Genomic DNA, 16617 nt, shown 5'->3' with positions numbered 1-16617 from the left:
GGGCTGTCTGGGTAAGAAAATCTGGGGCGATGGGCGCAAATCACACCTCTGCGGATTCCCACGGGTGTCCTCTTTTCGAAAATGCATGGGGTTCCCTGTTTTCCTCGGTGGCTTCGACACCCGAGGCCCATATCTGTAAGTTGCGCCGGTCGGCAGAATGTCTGAGATTTCCCTCTGACAACAGACTTGGGGTTACTTGTGTTTTAGGCTTTCCCCTTGGCGGCCAGGTAGGTGCACCCACACATGTGAGGTACCGTTTTCATCGGGACACCTGTGGGAACGCGGGACGGTAGGCCATATGTTCTGGGGGGCGTGTTTCGATGGGTGCGGCGAGCGAAATGTGCGGAAAAAGCGTTTTTTTCCCCACATTTCCAACTTTGCAGGGCTGTCTGGGTAAAAAAATCTGGGGCGATGGGCGCAAATCACACCTCTGCGGATTCCCACGGGTGTCCTCTTTTCGAAAATGCATGGGGTTCCCTGTTTTCCTCGGTGGCTTGGACACCCGAGGCCCATATCTGTAAGTTGTGCCGGTCGGCAGAATGTCGGAGATTTCCCTCTGACAACAGACTTGGGGTTACTTGTGTTTTAGGCTTTCCCCTTGGCGGCCAGGTAGGTGCACCCACACATGTGAAGTACCATTTTCATCGGGACACCTGTGGGAACGCGGGACGGTAGGCCATGTGTTGTGGGGGGCGTGTTTTGATGGGTGCGGCGAGCGAAATGTGCGGAAAAAGCGTTTTTTTCCCCACATTTCCGACTTTGCAGGGCTGTCTGGGTAAAAAAATCTGGGGCGATGGGTGCAAATCACACCTCTGCGGATTCCCACGGGTGTCCTCTTTTCGAAAATGCATGGGGTTCCCTGTTTTCCTCGGTGGCTTGGACACCCGAGGCCCATATCTGTAAGTTGCGCCGGTCGGCAGAATGTCGGAGATTTCCCTCTGACAACAGACTTGGGGTTACTTGTGTTTTAGGCTTTCCCCTTGGCGGCCAGGTAGGTGCACCCACACATGTGAGGTACCGTTTTCATCGGGACACCTGTGGGAACGCGGGACGGTAGGCCATGTGTTGTGGGGGGCGTGTTTCGATGGGTGCGGCGAGCAAAATGTGCGGAAAAAGCGTTTTTTTCCCCACATTTCCGACTTTGCAGGGCTGTCTGGGTAAAAAAATTTGGGGCGATGGGCGCAAATCACACCTCTGCGGATTCCCACGGGTGTCCTCTTTTCGAAAATGCATGGGGTTCCCTGTTTTCCTCGGTGGCTTGGACACCCGAGGCCCATATCTGTAAGTTGCGCCGGTCGGCAGAATGTCTGAGATTTCCCTCTGACAACAGACTTGGGGTTACTTGTGTTTTAGGCTTTCCCCTTGGCGGCCAGGTAGGTGCACCCACACATGTGAGGTACCGTTTTCATCGGGACACCTGTGGGAACGCGGGACGGTAGGCCATGTGTTGTGGGGGGCGTGTTTCGATGGATGCGGCGAGCGAAATGTGCGAAAAAAGCGTTTTTTTCCCCACATTTCCGACTTTGCAGGGCTGTCTGGGTAAAAAAATCTGGGGCGATGGGCGCAAATCACACCTCTGCGGATTCCCACGGGTGTCCTCTTTTCGAAAATGCATGGGGTTCCCTGTTTTCCTCGGTGGCTTGGACACCCGAGGCCCATATCTGTAAGTTGCGCCGGTCGGCAGAATGTCTGAGATTTCCCTCTGACAACAGACTTGGGGTTACTTGTGTTTTAGGCTTTCCCCTTGGCGGCCAGGTAGGTGCACCCACACATGTGAGGTACCGTTTTCATCGGGACACCTGTGGGAACGCAAGACGGTAGGCCATGTGTTGTGGGGGGTGTGTTTCGATGGGTGCGGCGAGCGAAATGTGCGGAAAAAGCGTTTTTTCCCCCACATTTCCGACTTTGCAGGGCTGTCTGGGTAAAAAAATCTGGGGCGATGGGCGCAAATCACACCTCTGCGGATTCCCACGGGTGTCCTCTTTTCGAAAATGCATGGGGTTCCCTGTTTTCCTCGGTGGCTTGGACACCCGAGGCCCATATCTGTAAGTTGCGCCGGTCGGCAGAATGTCTGAGATTTCCCTCTGACAACAGACTTGGGGTTACTTGTGTTTTAGGCTTTCCCCTTGGCGGCCAGGTAGGTGCACCCACACATGTGAGGTACCGTTTTCATCGGGACACCTGTGGGAACGCGGGACGGTAGGCCATGTGTTGTGGGGGGCGTGTTTCGATGGGTGCGGCGAGCGAAATGTGCGGAAAAAGCGGTTTTTTCCCCACATTTCCGACTTTGCAGGGCTGTCTAGGTAAAAAATCTGGGGCGATGGGCGCAAATCACACCTCTGCGGATTCCCACGGGTGTCCTCTTTTCGAAAATGCATGGGGTTCCCTGTTTTCCTCGGTGGCTTGGACACCCGAGGCCCATATCTGTAAGTTGCGCCGGTCGGCAGAATGGACAACAGACTTGGGGTTACTTGTGTTTTAGGCTTTCCCCTTGGCGGCCAGGTAGGTGCACCCACACATGTGAGGTACCGTTTTCATCGGGACACCTGTGGGAACGCGGGACGGTAGGCCATGTGTTGTGGCGGGCGTGTTTCGATGGGTGCGGCGAGCGAAATGTGCGGAAAAAGGGTTTTTTTCCCCACATTTCCGTCTTTGCAGGGCTGTCTGGGTAAAAAAATCTGGGGCGATGGGCGCAAATCACACCTCTGCGGATTCCCACGGGTATCCTCTTTTCAAAAATGCATGGGGTTCCCTGTTTTCCTCGGTGGCTTGGACACCCGAGGCCCATATCTGTAAGTTGCGCCGGTCGGCAGAATGTCGGAGATTTGCCTCTGACAACAGACTTGGGGTTACTTGTGTTTTAGGCTTTCCCCTTGGCGGCCAGGTAGGTGCACCCACACATGTGAGGTACCGTTTTCATCGGGACACCTGTGGGAACGCGGGACGGTAGGCCATGTGTTGTGGGGGGCGTGTTTCGATGGGTGCGGCGAGCAAAATGTGCGGAAAAAGCGTTTTTTTCCCCACATTTCCGACTTTGCAGGGCTGTCTGGGTAAAAAAATTTGGGGCGATGGGCGCAAATCACACCTCTGCGGATTCCCACGGGTGTCCTCTTTTCGAAAATGCATGGGGTTCCCTGTTTTCCTCGGTGGCTTGGACACCCGAGGCCCATATCTGTAAGTTGCGCCGGTCGGCAGAATGTCTGAGATTTCCCTCTGACAACAGACTTGGGGTTACTTGTGTTTTAGGCTTTCCCCTTGGCGGCCAGGTAGGTGCACCCACACATGTGAGGTACCGTTTTCATCGGGACACCTGTGGGAACGCGGGACGGTAGGCCATGTGTTGTGGGGGGCGTGTTTCGATGGGTGCGGCGAGCGAAATGTGCGAAAAAAGCGTTTTTTTCCCCACATTTCCGACTTTGCAGGGCTGTCTGGGTAAAAAAATCTGGGGTGATGGGCGCAAATCACACCTCTGCGGATTCCCACGGGTGTCCTCTTTTCGAAAATGCATGGGGTTCCCTGTTTTCCTCGGTGGCTTGGACACCCGAGGCCCATATCTGTAAGTTGCGCCGGTCGGCAGAATGTCTGAGATTTCCCTCTGACAACAGACTTGGGGTTACTTGTGTTTTAGGCTTTCCCCTTGGCGGCCAGGTAGGTGCACCCACACATGTGAGGTACCGTTTTCATCGGGACACCTGTGGGAACGCAGGACGGTAGGCCATGTGTTGTGGGGGGTGTGTTTCGATGGGTGCGGCGAGCGAAATGTGCGGAAAAAGCGTTTTTTCCCCCACATTTCCGACTTTGCAGGGCTGTCTGGGTAAAAAAATCTGGGGCGATGGGCGCAAATCACACCTCTGCGGATTCCCACGGGTGTCCTCTTTTCGAAAATGCATGGGGTTCCCTGTTTTCCTCGGTGGCTTGGACACCCGAGGCCCATATCTGTAAGTTGCGCCGGTCGGCAGAATGTCTGAGATTTCCCTCTGACAACAGACTTGGGGTTACTTGTGTTTTAGGCTTTCCCCTTGGCGGCCAGGTAGGTGCACCCACACATGTGAGGTACCGTTTTCATCGGGACACCTGTGGGAACGCGGGACGGTAGGCCATGTGTTGTGGGGGGCGTGTTTCGATGGGTGCGGCGAGCGAAATGTGCGGAAAAAGCGGTTTTTTCCCCACATTTCCGACTTTGCAGGGCTGTCTGGGTAAAAAATCTGGGGCGATGGGCGCAAATCACACCTCTGCGGATTCCCACGGGTGTCCTCTTTTCGAAAATGCATGGGGTTCCCTGTTTTCCTCGGTGGCTTGGACACCCGAGGCCCATATCTGTAAGTTGCGCCGGTCGGCAGAATGGACAACAGACTTGGGGTTACTTGTGTTTTAGGCTTTCCCCTTGGCGGCCAGGTAGGTGCACCCACACATGTGAGGTACCGTTTTCATCGGGACACCTGTGGGAACGCGGGACGGTAGGCCATGTGTTGTGGGGGGCGTGTTTCGATGGGTGCGGCGAGCGAAATGTGCGGAAAAAGGGTTTTTTTCCCCACATTTCCGTCTTTGCAGGGCTGTCTGGGTAAAAAAATCTGGGGCGATGGGCGCAAATCACACCTCTGCGGATTCCCACGGGTGTCCTCTTTTCAAAAATGCATGGGGTTCCCTGTTTTCCTCGGTGGCTTGGACACCCGAGGCCCATATCTGTAAGTTGCGCCGGTCGGCAGAATGTCGGAGATTTCCCTCTGACAACAGACTTGGGGTTACTTGTGTTTTAGGCTTTCCCCTTGGCGGCCAGGTAGGTGCACCCACACATGTGAGGTACCGTTTTCATCGGGACACCTGTGGGAACGCGGGACGGTAGGCCATGTGTTGTGGGGGGCGTGTTTCGATGGGTGCGGCGAGCGAAATGTGCGCAAAAAGCGTTTTTTTCCCCACATTTCCGACTTTGCAGGGCTGTCTGGGTAAAAAAATCTGGGGCGATGGGCGCAAATCACACCTCTGCGGATTCCCACGGGTGTCCTCTTTTCGAAAATGCATGGGGTTCCCTGTTTTCCTCGGTGGCTTCGACACCCGAGGCCCATATCTGTAAGTTGCGCCGGTCGGCAGAATGGACAACAGACTTGGGGTTACTTGTGTTTTAGGCTTTCCCCTTGGCGGCCAGGTAGGTGCACCCACACATGTAAGGTACCGTTTTCATCGGGACACCTGTGGGAACGCGGAACGGTAGGCCATGTGTTGTGGGGGGCGTGTTTGGATGGGTGCGGCGAGCGAAATGTGCGGAAAAAGCGTTTTTTTCCCCACATTTCCGACTTTGCAGGGCTGTCTGGGTAAAAAAATCTGGGACGATGGGCGCAAATCACACCTCTGCGGATTCCCACGGGTGACCTCTTTTCGAAAATGCATGGGGTTCCCTGTGTTCCTCGGTGGCTTGGACACCCGAGGCCCATATCTGTAAGTTGCGCCGGTCGGCAGAATGTCTGAGATTTCCCTCTGACAACAGACTTGGGGTTACTTGTGTTTTAGGCTTTCCCCTTGGCGGCCAGGTAGGTGCACCCACACATGTGAGGTACCGTTTTCATCGGGACACCTGTGGGAACGCGGGACGGTAGGCCATGTGTTGTGGGGGGCGTGTTTCGATGGGTGCGGCGAGCGAAATGTGCGGAAAAAGCGTTTTTTCCCCCACATTTCCGACTTTGCAGGGCTGTCTGGGTAAAAAAATCTGGGGCGATGGGCGCAAATCACACCTCTGCGGATTCCCACGGGTGTCCTCTTTTCGAAAATGCATGGGGTTCCCTGTTTTCCTCGGTGGCTTGGACACCCGAGGCCCATATCTGTAAGTTGCGCCGGTCGGCAGAATGTCTGAGATTTCCCTCTGACAACAGACTTGGGGTTACTTGTGTTTTAGGCTTTCCCCTTGGCGGCCAGGTAGGTGCACCCACACATGTGAGGTACCGTTTTCATCGGGACACCTGTGGGAACGCGGGACGGTAGGCCATGTGTTGTGGGGGGCGTGTTTCGATGGGTGCGGCGAGCGAAATGTGCGGAAAAAGCGTTTTTTTCCCCCACATTTCCGACTTTGCAGGGCTGTCTGGGTAAAAAAATCTGGGGCGATGGGCGCAAATCACACCTCTGCGGATTCCCACGGGTGTCCTCTTTTCGAAAATGCATGGGGTTCCCTGTTTTCCTCGGTGGCTTGGACACCCGAGGCCCATATCTGTAAGTTGCGCCGGTCGGCAGAATGTCTGAGATTTCCCTCTGACAACAGACTTGGGGTTACTTGTGTTTTAGGCTTTCCCCTTGGCGGCCAGGTAGGTGCACCCACACATGTGAGGTACCGTTTTCATCGGGACACCTGTGGGAACACGGGACGGTAGGCCATGTGTTGTGGGGGGCGTGTTTCGATGGGTGCGGCGAGCGAAATGTGCGGAAAAAGCGTTTTTTTCCCCACATTTCCGACTTTGCAGGGCTGTCTGGGTAAAAAAATCTGGGGCGATGGGCGCAAATCACACCTCTGCGGATTCCCACGGGTGTCCTCTTTTCGAAAATGCATGGGGTTCCCTGTTTTCCTCGGTGGCTTCGACACCCGAGGCCCATATCTGTAAGTTGCGCCGGTCGGCAGAATGGACAACAGACTTGGGGTTACTTGTGTTTTAGGCTTTCCCCTTGGCGGCCAGGTAGGTGCACCCACACATGTGAGGTACCGTTTTCATCGGGACACCTGTGGGAACGCGGGACGGTAGGCCATGTGTTGTGGGGGGCGTGTTTGGATGGGTGCGGCGAGCGAAATGTGCGGAAAAAGCGTTTTTTTCCCCACATTTCCGACTTTGCAGGGCTGTCTGGGTAAAAAAATCTGGGGCGATGGGCGCAAATCACACCTCTGCGGATTCCCACGGGTGTCCTCTTTTCGAAAATGCATGGGGTTCCCTGTTTTCCTCGGTGGCTTGGACACCCGAGGCCCATATCTGTAAGTTGCGCCGGTCGGCAGAATGTCTGAGATTTCCCTCTGACAACAGACTTGGGGTTACTTGTGTTTTAGGCTTTCCCCTTGGCGGCCAGGTAGGTGCACCCACACATGTGAGGTACCGTTTTCATCGGGACACCTGTGGGAACGCGGGACGGTAGGCCATGTGTTGTGGGGGGCGTGTTTCGATGGGTGCGGCGAGCGAAATGTGCGGAAAAAGCGTTTTTTTCCCCACATTTCCGTCTTTGCAGGGCTGTCTGGGTAAAAAAATCTGGGACGATGGGCGCAAATCACACCTCTGCGGATTCCCACGGGTGTCCTCTTTTCGAAAATGCATGGGGTTCCCTGTTTTCCTCGGTGGCTTCGACACCCGAGGCCCATATCTGTAAGTTGCGCCGGTCGGCAGAATGGACAACAGACTTGGGGTTACTTGTGTTTTAGGCTTTCCCCTTGGCGGCCAGGTAGGTGCACCCACACATGTGAGGTACCGTTTTCATCGGGACACCTGTGGGAACGCGGGACGGTAGGCCATGTGTTGTGGGGGGCGTGTTTGGATGGGTGCGGCGAGCGAAATGTGCGGAAAAAGCGTTTTTTTCCCCACATTTCCGACTTTGCAGGGCTGTCTGGGTAAAAAAATCTGGGGTGATGGGCGCAAATCACACCTCTGCGGATTCCCACGGGTGTCCTCTTTTCGAAAATGCATGGGGTTCCCTGTTTTCCTCGGTGGCTTGGACACCCGAGGCCCATATCTGTAAGTTGCGCCGGTCGGCAGAATGTCTGAGATTTCCCTCTGACAACAGACTTGGGGTTACTTGTGTTTTAGGCTTTCCCCTTGGCGGCCAGGTAGGTGCACCCACACATGTGAGGTACCGTTTTCATCGGGACACCTGTGGGAACGCAGGACGGTAGGCCATGTGTTGTGGGGGGTGTGTTTCGATGGGTGCGGCGAGCGAAATGTGCGGAAAAAGCGTTTTTTCCCCCACATTTCCGACTTTGCAGGGCTGTCTGGGTAAAAAAATCTGGGGCGATGGGCGCAAATCACACCTCTGCGGATTCCCACGGGTGTCCTCTTTTCGAAAATGCATGGGGTTCCCTGTTTTCCTCGGTGGCTTGGACACCCGAGGCCCATATCTGTAAGTTGCGCCGGTCGGCAGAATGTCTGAGATTTCCCTCTGACAACAGACTTGGGGTTACTTGTGTTTTAGGCTTTCCCCTTGGCGGCCAGGTAGGTGCACCCACACATGTGAGGTACCGTTTTCATCGGGACACCTGTGGGAACGCGGGACGGTAGGCCATGTGTTGTGGGGGGCGTGTTTCGATGGGTGCGGCGAGCGAAATGTGCGGAAAAAGCGGTTTTTTCCCCACATTTCCGACTTTGCAGGGCTGTCTGGGTAAAAAATCTGGGGCGATGGGCGCAAATCACACCTCTGCGGATTCCCACGGGTGTCCTCTTTTCGAAAATGCATGGGGTTCCCTGTTTTCCTCGGTGGCTTGGACACCCGAGGCCCATATCTGTAAGTTGCGCCGGTCGGCAGAATGGACAACAGACTTGGGGTTACTTGTGTTTTAGGCTTTCCCCTTGGCGGCCAGGTAGGTGCACCCACACATGTGAGGTACCGTTTTCATCGGGACACCTGTGGGAACGCGGGACGGTAGGCCATGTGTTGTGGGGGGCGTGTTTCGATGGGTGCGGCGAGCGAAATGTGCGGAAAAAGGGTTTTTTTCCCCACATTTCCGTCTTTGCAGGGCTGTCTGGGTAAAAAAATCTGGGGCGATGGGCGCAAATCACACCTCTGCGGATTCCCACGGGTGTCCTCTTTTCAAAAATGCATGGGGTTCCCTGTTTTCCTCGGTGGCTTGGACACCCGAGGCCCATATCTGTAAGTTGCGCCGGTCGGCAGAATGTCGGAGATTTCCCTCTGACAACAGACTTGGGGTTACTTGTGTTTTAGGCTTTCCCCTTGGCGGCCAGGTAGGTGCACCCACACATGTGAGGTACCGTTTTCATCGGGACACCTGTGGGAACGCGGGACGGTAGGCCATGTGTTGTGGGGGGCGTGTTTCGATGGGTGCGGCGAGCGAAATGTGCGCAAAAAGCGTTTTTTTCCCCACATTTCCGACTTTGCAGGGCTGTCTGGGTAAAAAAATCTGGGGCGATGGGCGCAAATCACACCTCTGCGGATTCCCACGGGTGTCCTCTTTTCGAAAATGCATGGGGTTCCCTGTTTTCCTCGGTGGCTTCGACACCCGAGGCCCATATCTGTAAGTTGCGCCGGTCGGCAGAATGGACAACAGACTTGGGGTTACTTGTGTTTTAGGCTTTCCCCTTGGCGGCCAGGTAGGTGCACCCACACATGTAAGGTACCGTTTTCATCGGGACACCTGTGGGAACGCGGAACGGTAGGCCATGTGTTGTGGGGGGCGTGTTTGGATGGGTGCGGCGAGCGAAATGTGCGGAAAAAGCGTTTTTTTCCCCACATTTCCGACTTTGCAGGGCTGTCTGGGTAAAAAAATCTGGGACGATGGGCGCAAATCACACCTCTGCGGATTCCCACGGGTGACCTCTTTTCGAAAATGCATGGGGTTCCCTGTGTTCCTCGGTGGCTTGGACACCCGAGGCCCATATCTGTAAGTTGCGCCGGTCGGCAGAATGTCTGAGATTTCCCTCTGACAACAGACTTGGGGTTACTTGTGTTTTAGGCTTTCCCCTTGGCGGCCAGGTAGGTGCACCCACACATGTGAGGTACCGTTTTCATCGGGACACCTGTGGGAACGCGGGACGGTAGGCCATGTGTTGTGGGGGGCGTGTTTCGATGGGTGCGGCGAGCGAAATGTGCGGAAAAAGCGTTTTTTCCCCCACATTTCCGACTTTGCAGGGCTGTCTGGGTAAAAAAATCTGGGGCGATGGGCGCAAATCACACCTCTGCGGATTCCCACGGGTGTCCTCTTTTCGAAAATGCATGGGGTTCCCTGTTTTCCTCGGTGGCTTGGACACCCGAGGCCCATATCTGTAAGTTGCGCCGGTCGGCAGAATGTCTGAGATTTCCCTCTGACAACAGACTTGGGGTTACTTGTGTTTTAGGCTTTCCCCTTGGCGGCCAGGTAGGTGCACCCACACATGTGAGGTACCGTTTTCATCGGGACACCTGTGGGAACGCGGGACGGTAGGCCATGTGTTGTGGGGGGCGTGTTTCGATGGGTGCGGCGAGCGAAATGTGCGGAAAAAGCGTTTTTTTCCCCCACATTTCCGACTTTGCAGGGCTGTCTGGGTAAAAAAATCTGGGGCGATGGGCGCAAATCACACCTCTGCGGATTCCCACGGGTGTCCTCTTTTCGAAAATGCATGGGGTTCCCTGTTTTCCTCGGTGGCTTGGACACCCGAGGCCCATATCTGTAAGTTGCGCCGGTCGGCAGAATGTCTGAGATTTCCCTCTGACAACAGACTTGGGGTTACTTGTGTTTTAGGCTTTCCCCTTGGCGGCCAGGTAGGTGCACCCACACATGTGAGGTACCGTTTTCATCGGGACACCTGTGGGAACGCGGGACGGTAGGCCATGTGTTGTGGGGGGCGCGTTTCGATGGGTGCGGCGAGCGAAATGTGCGGAAAAAGCGTTTTTTCCCCACATTTCCGACTTTGCAGGGCTGTCTGGGTAAAAAAATCTGGGGCGATGGGCGCAAATCACACCTCTGCGGATTCCCACGGGTGTCCTCTTTTGGAAAATGCATGGGGTTCCCTGTTTTCCTCGGTGGCTTGGACACCCGAGGCCCATATCTGTAAGTTGCGCCGGTCGGCAGAATGTCGGAGATTTCCCTCTGACAACAGACTTGGGGTTACTTGTGTTTTAGGCTTTCCCCTTGGCGGCCAGGTAGGTGCACCCACACATGTGAGGTACCGTTTTCATCGGGACACCTGTGGGAACACGGGACGGTAGGCCATGTGTTGTGGGGGGCGTGTTTCGATGGGTGCGGCGAGCGAAATGTGCGGAAAAAGCGTTTTTTTCCCCACATTTCCGACTTTGCAGGGCTGTCTGGGTAAAAAAATCTGGGGCGATGGGCGCAAATCACACCTCTGCGGATTCCCACGGGTGTCCTCTTTTCGAAAATGCATGGGGTTCCCTGTTTTCCTCGGTGGCTTCGACACCCGAGGCCCATATCTGTAAGTTGCGCCGGTCGGCAGAATGGACAACAGACTTGGGGTTACTTGTGTTTTAGGCTTTCCCCTTGGCGGCCAGGTAGGTGCACCCACACATGTGAGGTACCGTTTTCATCGGGACACCTGTGGGAACGCGGGACGGTAGGCCATGTGTTGTGGGGGGCGTGTTTGGATGGGTGCGGCGAGCGAAATGTGCGGAAAAAGCGTTTTTTTCCCCACATTTCCGACTTTGCAGGGCTGTCTGGGTAAAAAAATCTGGGGCGATGGGCGCAAATCACACCTCTGCGGATTCCCACGGGTGTCCTCTTTTCGAAAATGCATGGGGTTCCCTGTTTTCCTCGGTGGCTTGGACACCCGAGGCCCATATCTGTAAGTTGCGCCGGTCGGCAGAATGTCTGAGATTTCCCTCTGACAACAGACTTGGGGTTACTTGTGTTTTAGGCTTTCCCCTTGGCGGCCAGGTAGGTGCACCCACACATGTGAGGTACCGTTTTCATCGGGACACCTGTGGGAACGCGGGACGGTAGGCCATGTGTTGTGGGGGGCGTGTTTCGATGGGTGCGGCGAGCGAAATGTGCGGAAAAAGCGTTTTTTTCCCCACATTTCCGTCTTTGCAGGGCTGTCTGGGTAAAAAAATCTGGGACGATGGGCGCAAATCACACCTCTGCGGATTCCCACGGGTGTCCTCTTTTCGAAAATGCATGGGGTTCCCTGTTTTCCTCGGTGGCTTCGACACCCGAGGCCCATATCTGTAAGTTGCGCCGGTCGGCAGAATGGACAACAGACTTGGGGTTACTTGTGTTTTAGGCTTTCCCCTTGGCGGCCAGGTAGGTGCACCCACACATGTGAGGTACCGTTTTCATCGGGACACCTGTGGGAACGCGGGACGGTAGGCCATGTGTTGTGGGGGGCGTGTTTGGATGGGTGCGGCGAGCGAAATGTGCGGAAAAAGCGTTTTTTTCCCCACATTTCCGACTTTGCAGGGCTGTCTGGGTAAAAAAATCTGGGGCGATGGGCGCAAATCACACCTCTGCGGATTCCCACGGGTGTCCTCTTTTCGAAAATGCATGGGGTTCCCTGTTTTCCTCGGTGGCTTGGACACCCGAGGCCCATATCTGTAAGTTGCGCCGGTCGGCAGAATGTCTGAGATTTCCCTCTGACAACAGACTTGGGGTTACTTGTGTTTTAGGCTTTCCCCTTGGCGGCCAGGTAGGTGCACCCACACATGTGAGGTACCGTTTTCATCGGGACACCTGTGGGAACGCGGGACGGTAGGCCATGTGTTGTGGGGGGCGTGTTTCGATGGGTGCGGCGAGCGAAATGTGCGGAAAAAGCGTTTTTTTCCCCACATTTCCGACTTTGCAGGGCTGTCTGGGTAAAAAAATCTGGGACGATGGGCGCAAATCACACCTCTGCGGATTCCCACGGGTGTCCTCTTTTCGAAAATGCATGGGGTTCCCTGTTTTCCTCGGTGGCTTGGACACCCGAGGCCCATATCTGTAAGTTGCGCCGGTCGGCAGAATGTCTGAGATTTCCCTCTGACAACAGACTTGGGGTTACTTGTGTTTTAGGCTTTCCCCTTGGCGGCCAGGTAGGTGCACCCACACATGTGAGGTACCGTTTTTATCGGGACACCTGTGGGAACGCGGGACGGTAGGCCATGTGTTGTGGGGGGCGTGTTTCGATGGGTGCGGCGAGCGAAATGTGCGGAAAAAGCGTTTTTTCCCCCACATTTCCGACTTTGCAGGGCTGTCTGGGTAAAAAAATCTGGGGCGATGGGCGCAAATCACACCTCTGCGGATTCCCACGGGTGTCCTCTTTTCGAAAATGCATGGGGTTCCCTGTTTTCCTCGGTGGCTTGGACACCCGAGGCCCATATCTGTAAGTTGCGCCGGTCGGCAGAATGTCTGAGATTTCCCTCTGACAACAGACTTGGGGTTACTTGTGTTTTAGGCTTTCCCCTTGGCGGCCAGGTAGGTGCACCCACACATGTGAGGTACCGTTTTCATCGGGACACCTGTGGGAACGCGGGACGGTAGGCCATGTGTTGTGGGGGGCGTGTTTCGATGGGTGCGGCGAGCGAAATGTGCGGAAAAAGCGTTTTTTCCCCACATTTCCGACTTTGCAGGGCTGTCTGGGTAAAAAAATCTGGGGCGATGGGCGCAAATCACACCTCTGCGGATTCCCACGGGTGTCCTCTTTTCGAAAATGCATGGGGTTCCCTGTTTTCCTCGGTGGCTTCGACACCCGAGGCCCATATCTGTAAGTTGCGCCGGTCGGCAGAATGGACAACAGACTTGGGGTTACTTGTGTTTTAGGCTTTCCCCTTGGCGGCCAGGTAGGTGCACCCACACATGTGAGGTACCGTTTTCATCGGGACACCTGTGGGAACGCGGGACGGTAGGCCATGTGTTGTGGGGGGCGTGTTTCGATGGGTGCGGCGAGCGAAATGTGCGGAAAAAGCGTTTTTTCCCCACATTTCCGACTTTGCAGGGCTGTCTGGGTAAAAAAATCTGGGGCGATGGGCGCAAATCACACCTCTGCGGATTCCCACGGGTGTCCTCTTTTCGAAAATGCATGGGGTTCCCTGTTTTCCTCGGTGGCTTGGACACCCGAGGCCCATATCTGTAAGTTGCGCCGGTCGGCAGAATGTCTGAGATTTCCCTCTGACAACAGACTTGGGGTTACTTGTGTTTTAGGCTTTCCCCTTGGCGGCCAGGTAGGTGCACCCACACATGTGAGGTACCGTTTTCATCGGGACACCTGTGGGAACGCGGGACGGTAGGCCATGTGTTGTGGGGGGCGTGATTCGATGGGTGCGGCGAGCGAAATGTGCGGAAAAAGCGTTTTTTCCCCACATTTCCGACTTTGCAGGGCTGTCTGGGTAAAAAAATCTGGGACGATGGGCGCAAATCACACCTCTGCGGATTCCCACGGGTGTCCTCTTTTCGAAAATGCATGGGGTTCCCTGTTTTCCTCGGTGGCTTGGACACCCGAGGCCCATATCTGTAAGTTGCGCCGGTCGGCAGAATGTCTGAGATTTCCCTCTGACAACAGACTTGGGGTTACTTGTGTTTTAGGCTTTCCCCTTGGCGGCCAGGTAGGTGCACCCACACATGTGAGGTACCGTTTTCATCGGGACACCTGTGGGAACGTGGGACGGTAGGCCATATGTTCTGGGGGGCGTGTTTCGATGGGTGCGGCGAGCGAAATGTGCGGAAAAAGCGTTTTTTTCCCCACATTTCCAACTTTGCAGGGCTGTCTGGGTAAAAAAATCTGGGGCGATGGGCGCAAATCACACCTCTGCGGATTCCCACGGGTGTCCTCTTTTCGAAAATGCATGGGGTTCCCTGTTTTCCTCGGTGGCTTGGACACCCGAGGCCCATATCTGTAAGTTGCGCCGGTCGGCAGAATGTCGGAGATTTCCCTCTGACAACAGACTTGGGGTTACTTGTGTTTTAGGCTTTCCCCTTGGCGGCCAGGTAGGTGCACCCACACATGTGAGGTACCGTTGTCATCGGGACACCTGTGGGAACGCGGGACGGTAGGCCATATGTTCTGGGGGGCGTGTTTCGATGGGTGCGGCGAGCGAAATGTGCGGAAAAAGCATTTTTTTCCCCACATTTCCGACTTTGCAGGGCTGTCTGGGTAAAAAAATCTGGGGCGATGGGCGCAAATCACACCTCTGCGGATTCCCACGGGTGTCCTCTTTTCGAAAATGCATGGGGTTCCCTGTTTTCCTCGGTGGCTTGGACACCCGAGGCCCATATCTGTAAGTTGCGCCGGTCGGCAGAATGTCGGAGATTTCCCTCTGACAACAGACTTGGGGTTACTTGTGTTTTAGGCTTTCCCCTTGGCGGCCAGGTAGGTGCACCCACACATGTGAGGTACCGTTTTCATCGGGACACCTGTGGGAACGCGGGACGGTAGGCCATGTGTTGTGGGGGGCGTGTTTCGATGGGTGCGGCGAGCGAAATGTGCGGAAAAAGCGTTTTTTTCCCCACATTTCCGACTTTGTAGGGCTGTCTGGGTAAAAAACTCTGGGGCGATGGGCGCAAATCACACCTCTGCGGATTCCCACGGGTGTCCTCTTTTCGAAAATGCATGGGGTTCCCTGTTTTCCTCGGTGGCTTGGATACCCGAGGCCCATATCTGTAAGTTGCGCCGGTCGGCAGAATGTCGGAGATTTCCCTCTGACAACAGACTTGGGGTTACTTGTGTTTTAGGCTTTCCCCTTGGCGGCCAGGTAGGTGCACCCACACATGTGAGGTACCGTTTTCATCGGGACACCTGTGGGAACGCGGGACGGTAGGCCATGTGTTGTGGGGGGCGTGTTTCGATGGGTGCGGCGAGCGAAATGTGCGGAAAAAGCGTTTTTTTCCCCTCATTTCCGACTTTGCAGGGCTGTCTGGGTAAAAAAACTGAGGCGATGGGCGCAAATCACACCTCTGCGGATTCCCACGGGTGTCCTCTTTTCGAAAATGCATGGGGTTCCCTGTTTTCCTCGGTGGCTTGGACATCCGAGGCCCATATCTGTAAGTTGCGCCGGTCGGCAGAATGTCTGAGATTTCCCTCTGACAACAGACTTGGGGTTACTTGTGTTTTAGGCTTTCCCCTTGGCGGCCAGGTAGGTGCACCCACACATGTGAGGTACCGTTTTCATTGGGACACCTGTGGGAACGCGGGACGGTAGGCCATGTGTTGTGGGGGGCGTGTTTCGATGGGTGCGGCGAGCGAAATGTGCGGAAAAAGCGTTTTTTCCCCCACATTTCGACTTTGCAGGGCTGTCTGGGTAAAAAAAATCTGGGGCGATGGGCGCAAATCACACCTCTGCGGATTCCCACGGGTGTCCTCTTTTCGAAAATGCATGGGGTTCCCTGTTTTCCTCGGTGGCTTGGACACCCGAGGCCCATATCTGTAAGTTGCGCCGGTCGGCAGAATGTCTGAGATTTCCCTCTGACAACAGACTTGGGGTTACTTGTGTTTTAGGCTTTCCCCTTGGCGGCCAGGTAGGTGCACCCACACATGTGAGGTACTGTTTTCATCGGGACACCTGTGGGAACGTGGGACGGTAGGCCATGTGTTGTGGGGGGCGCGTTTCGATGGGTGCGGCGAGCGAAATGTGCGGAAAAAGCGTTTTTTTCCCCACATTTCCGACTTTGCAGGGCTGTCTGGGTAAAAAAATCTGGGGCGATGGGCGCAAATCACACCTCTGCGGATTCCCACGGGTGTCCTCTTTTCGAAAATGCATGGGGTTCCCTGTTTTCCTCGGTGGCTTGGACACCCGAGGCCCATATCTGTAAGTTGCGCCGGTCGGCAGAATGTCTGAGATTTCCCTCTGACAACAGACTTGGAGTTACTTGTGTTTTAGGCTTTCCCCTTGGCGGCCAGGTAGGTGCACCCACACATGTGAGGTACCGTTTTCATCGGGACACCTGTGGGAACGCGGGACGGTAGGCCATGTGTTGTGGGGGGCGTGTTTCGATGGGTGCGGCGAGCGAAATGTGCGGAAAAAGCGTTT

This window comes from Ambystoma mexicanum, chromosome 12 (assembly GCF_040938575.1).
Source record: "Ambystoma mexicanum isolate Mex_15411 chromosome 12, UKY_AmexF1_1, whole genome shotgun sequence".
Taxonomy (NCBI): domain Eukaryota; kingdom Metazoa; phylum Chordata; class Amphibia; order Caudata; family Ambystomatidae; genus Ambystoma; species Ambystoma mexicanum.
This window is presented reverse-complemented; position numbering follows the sequence as displayed.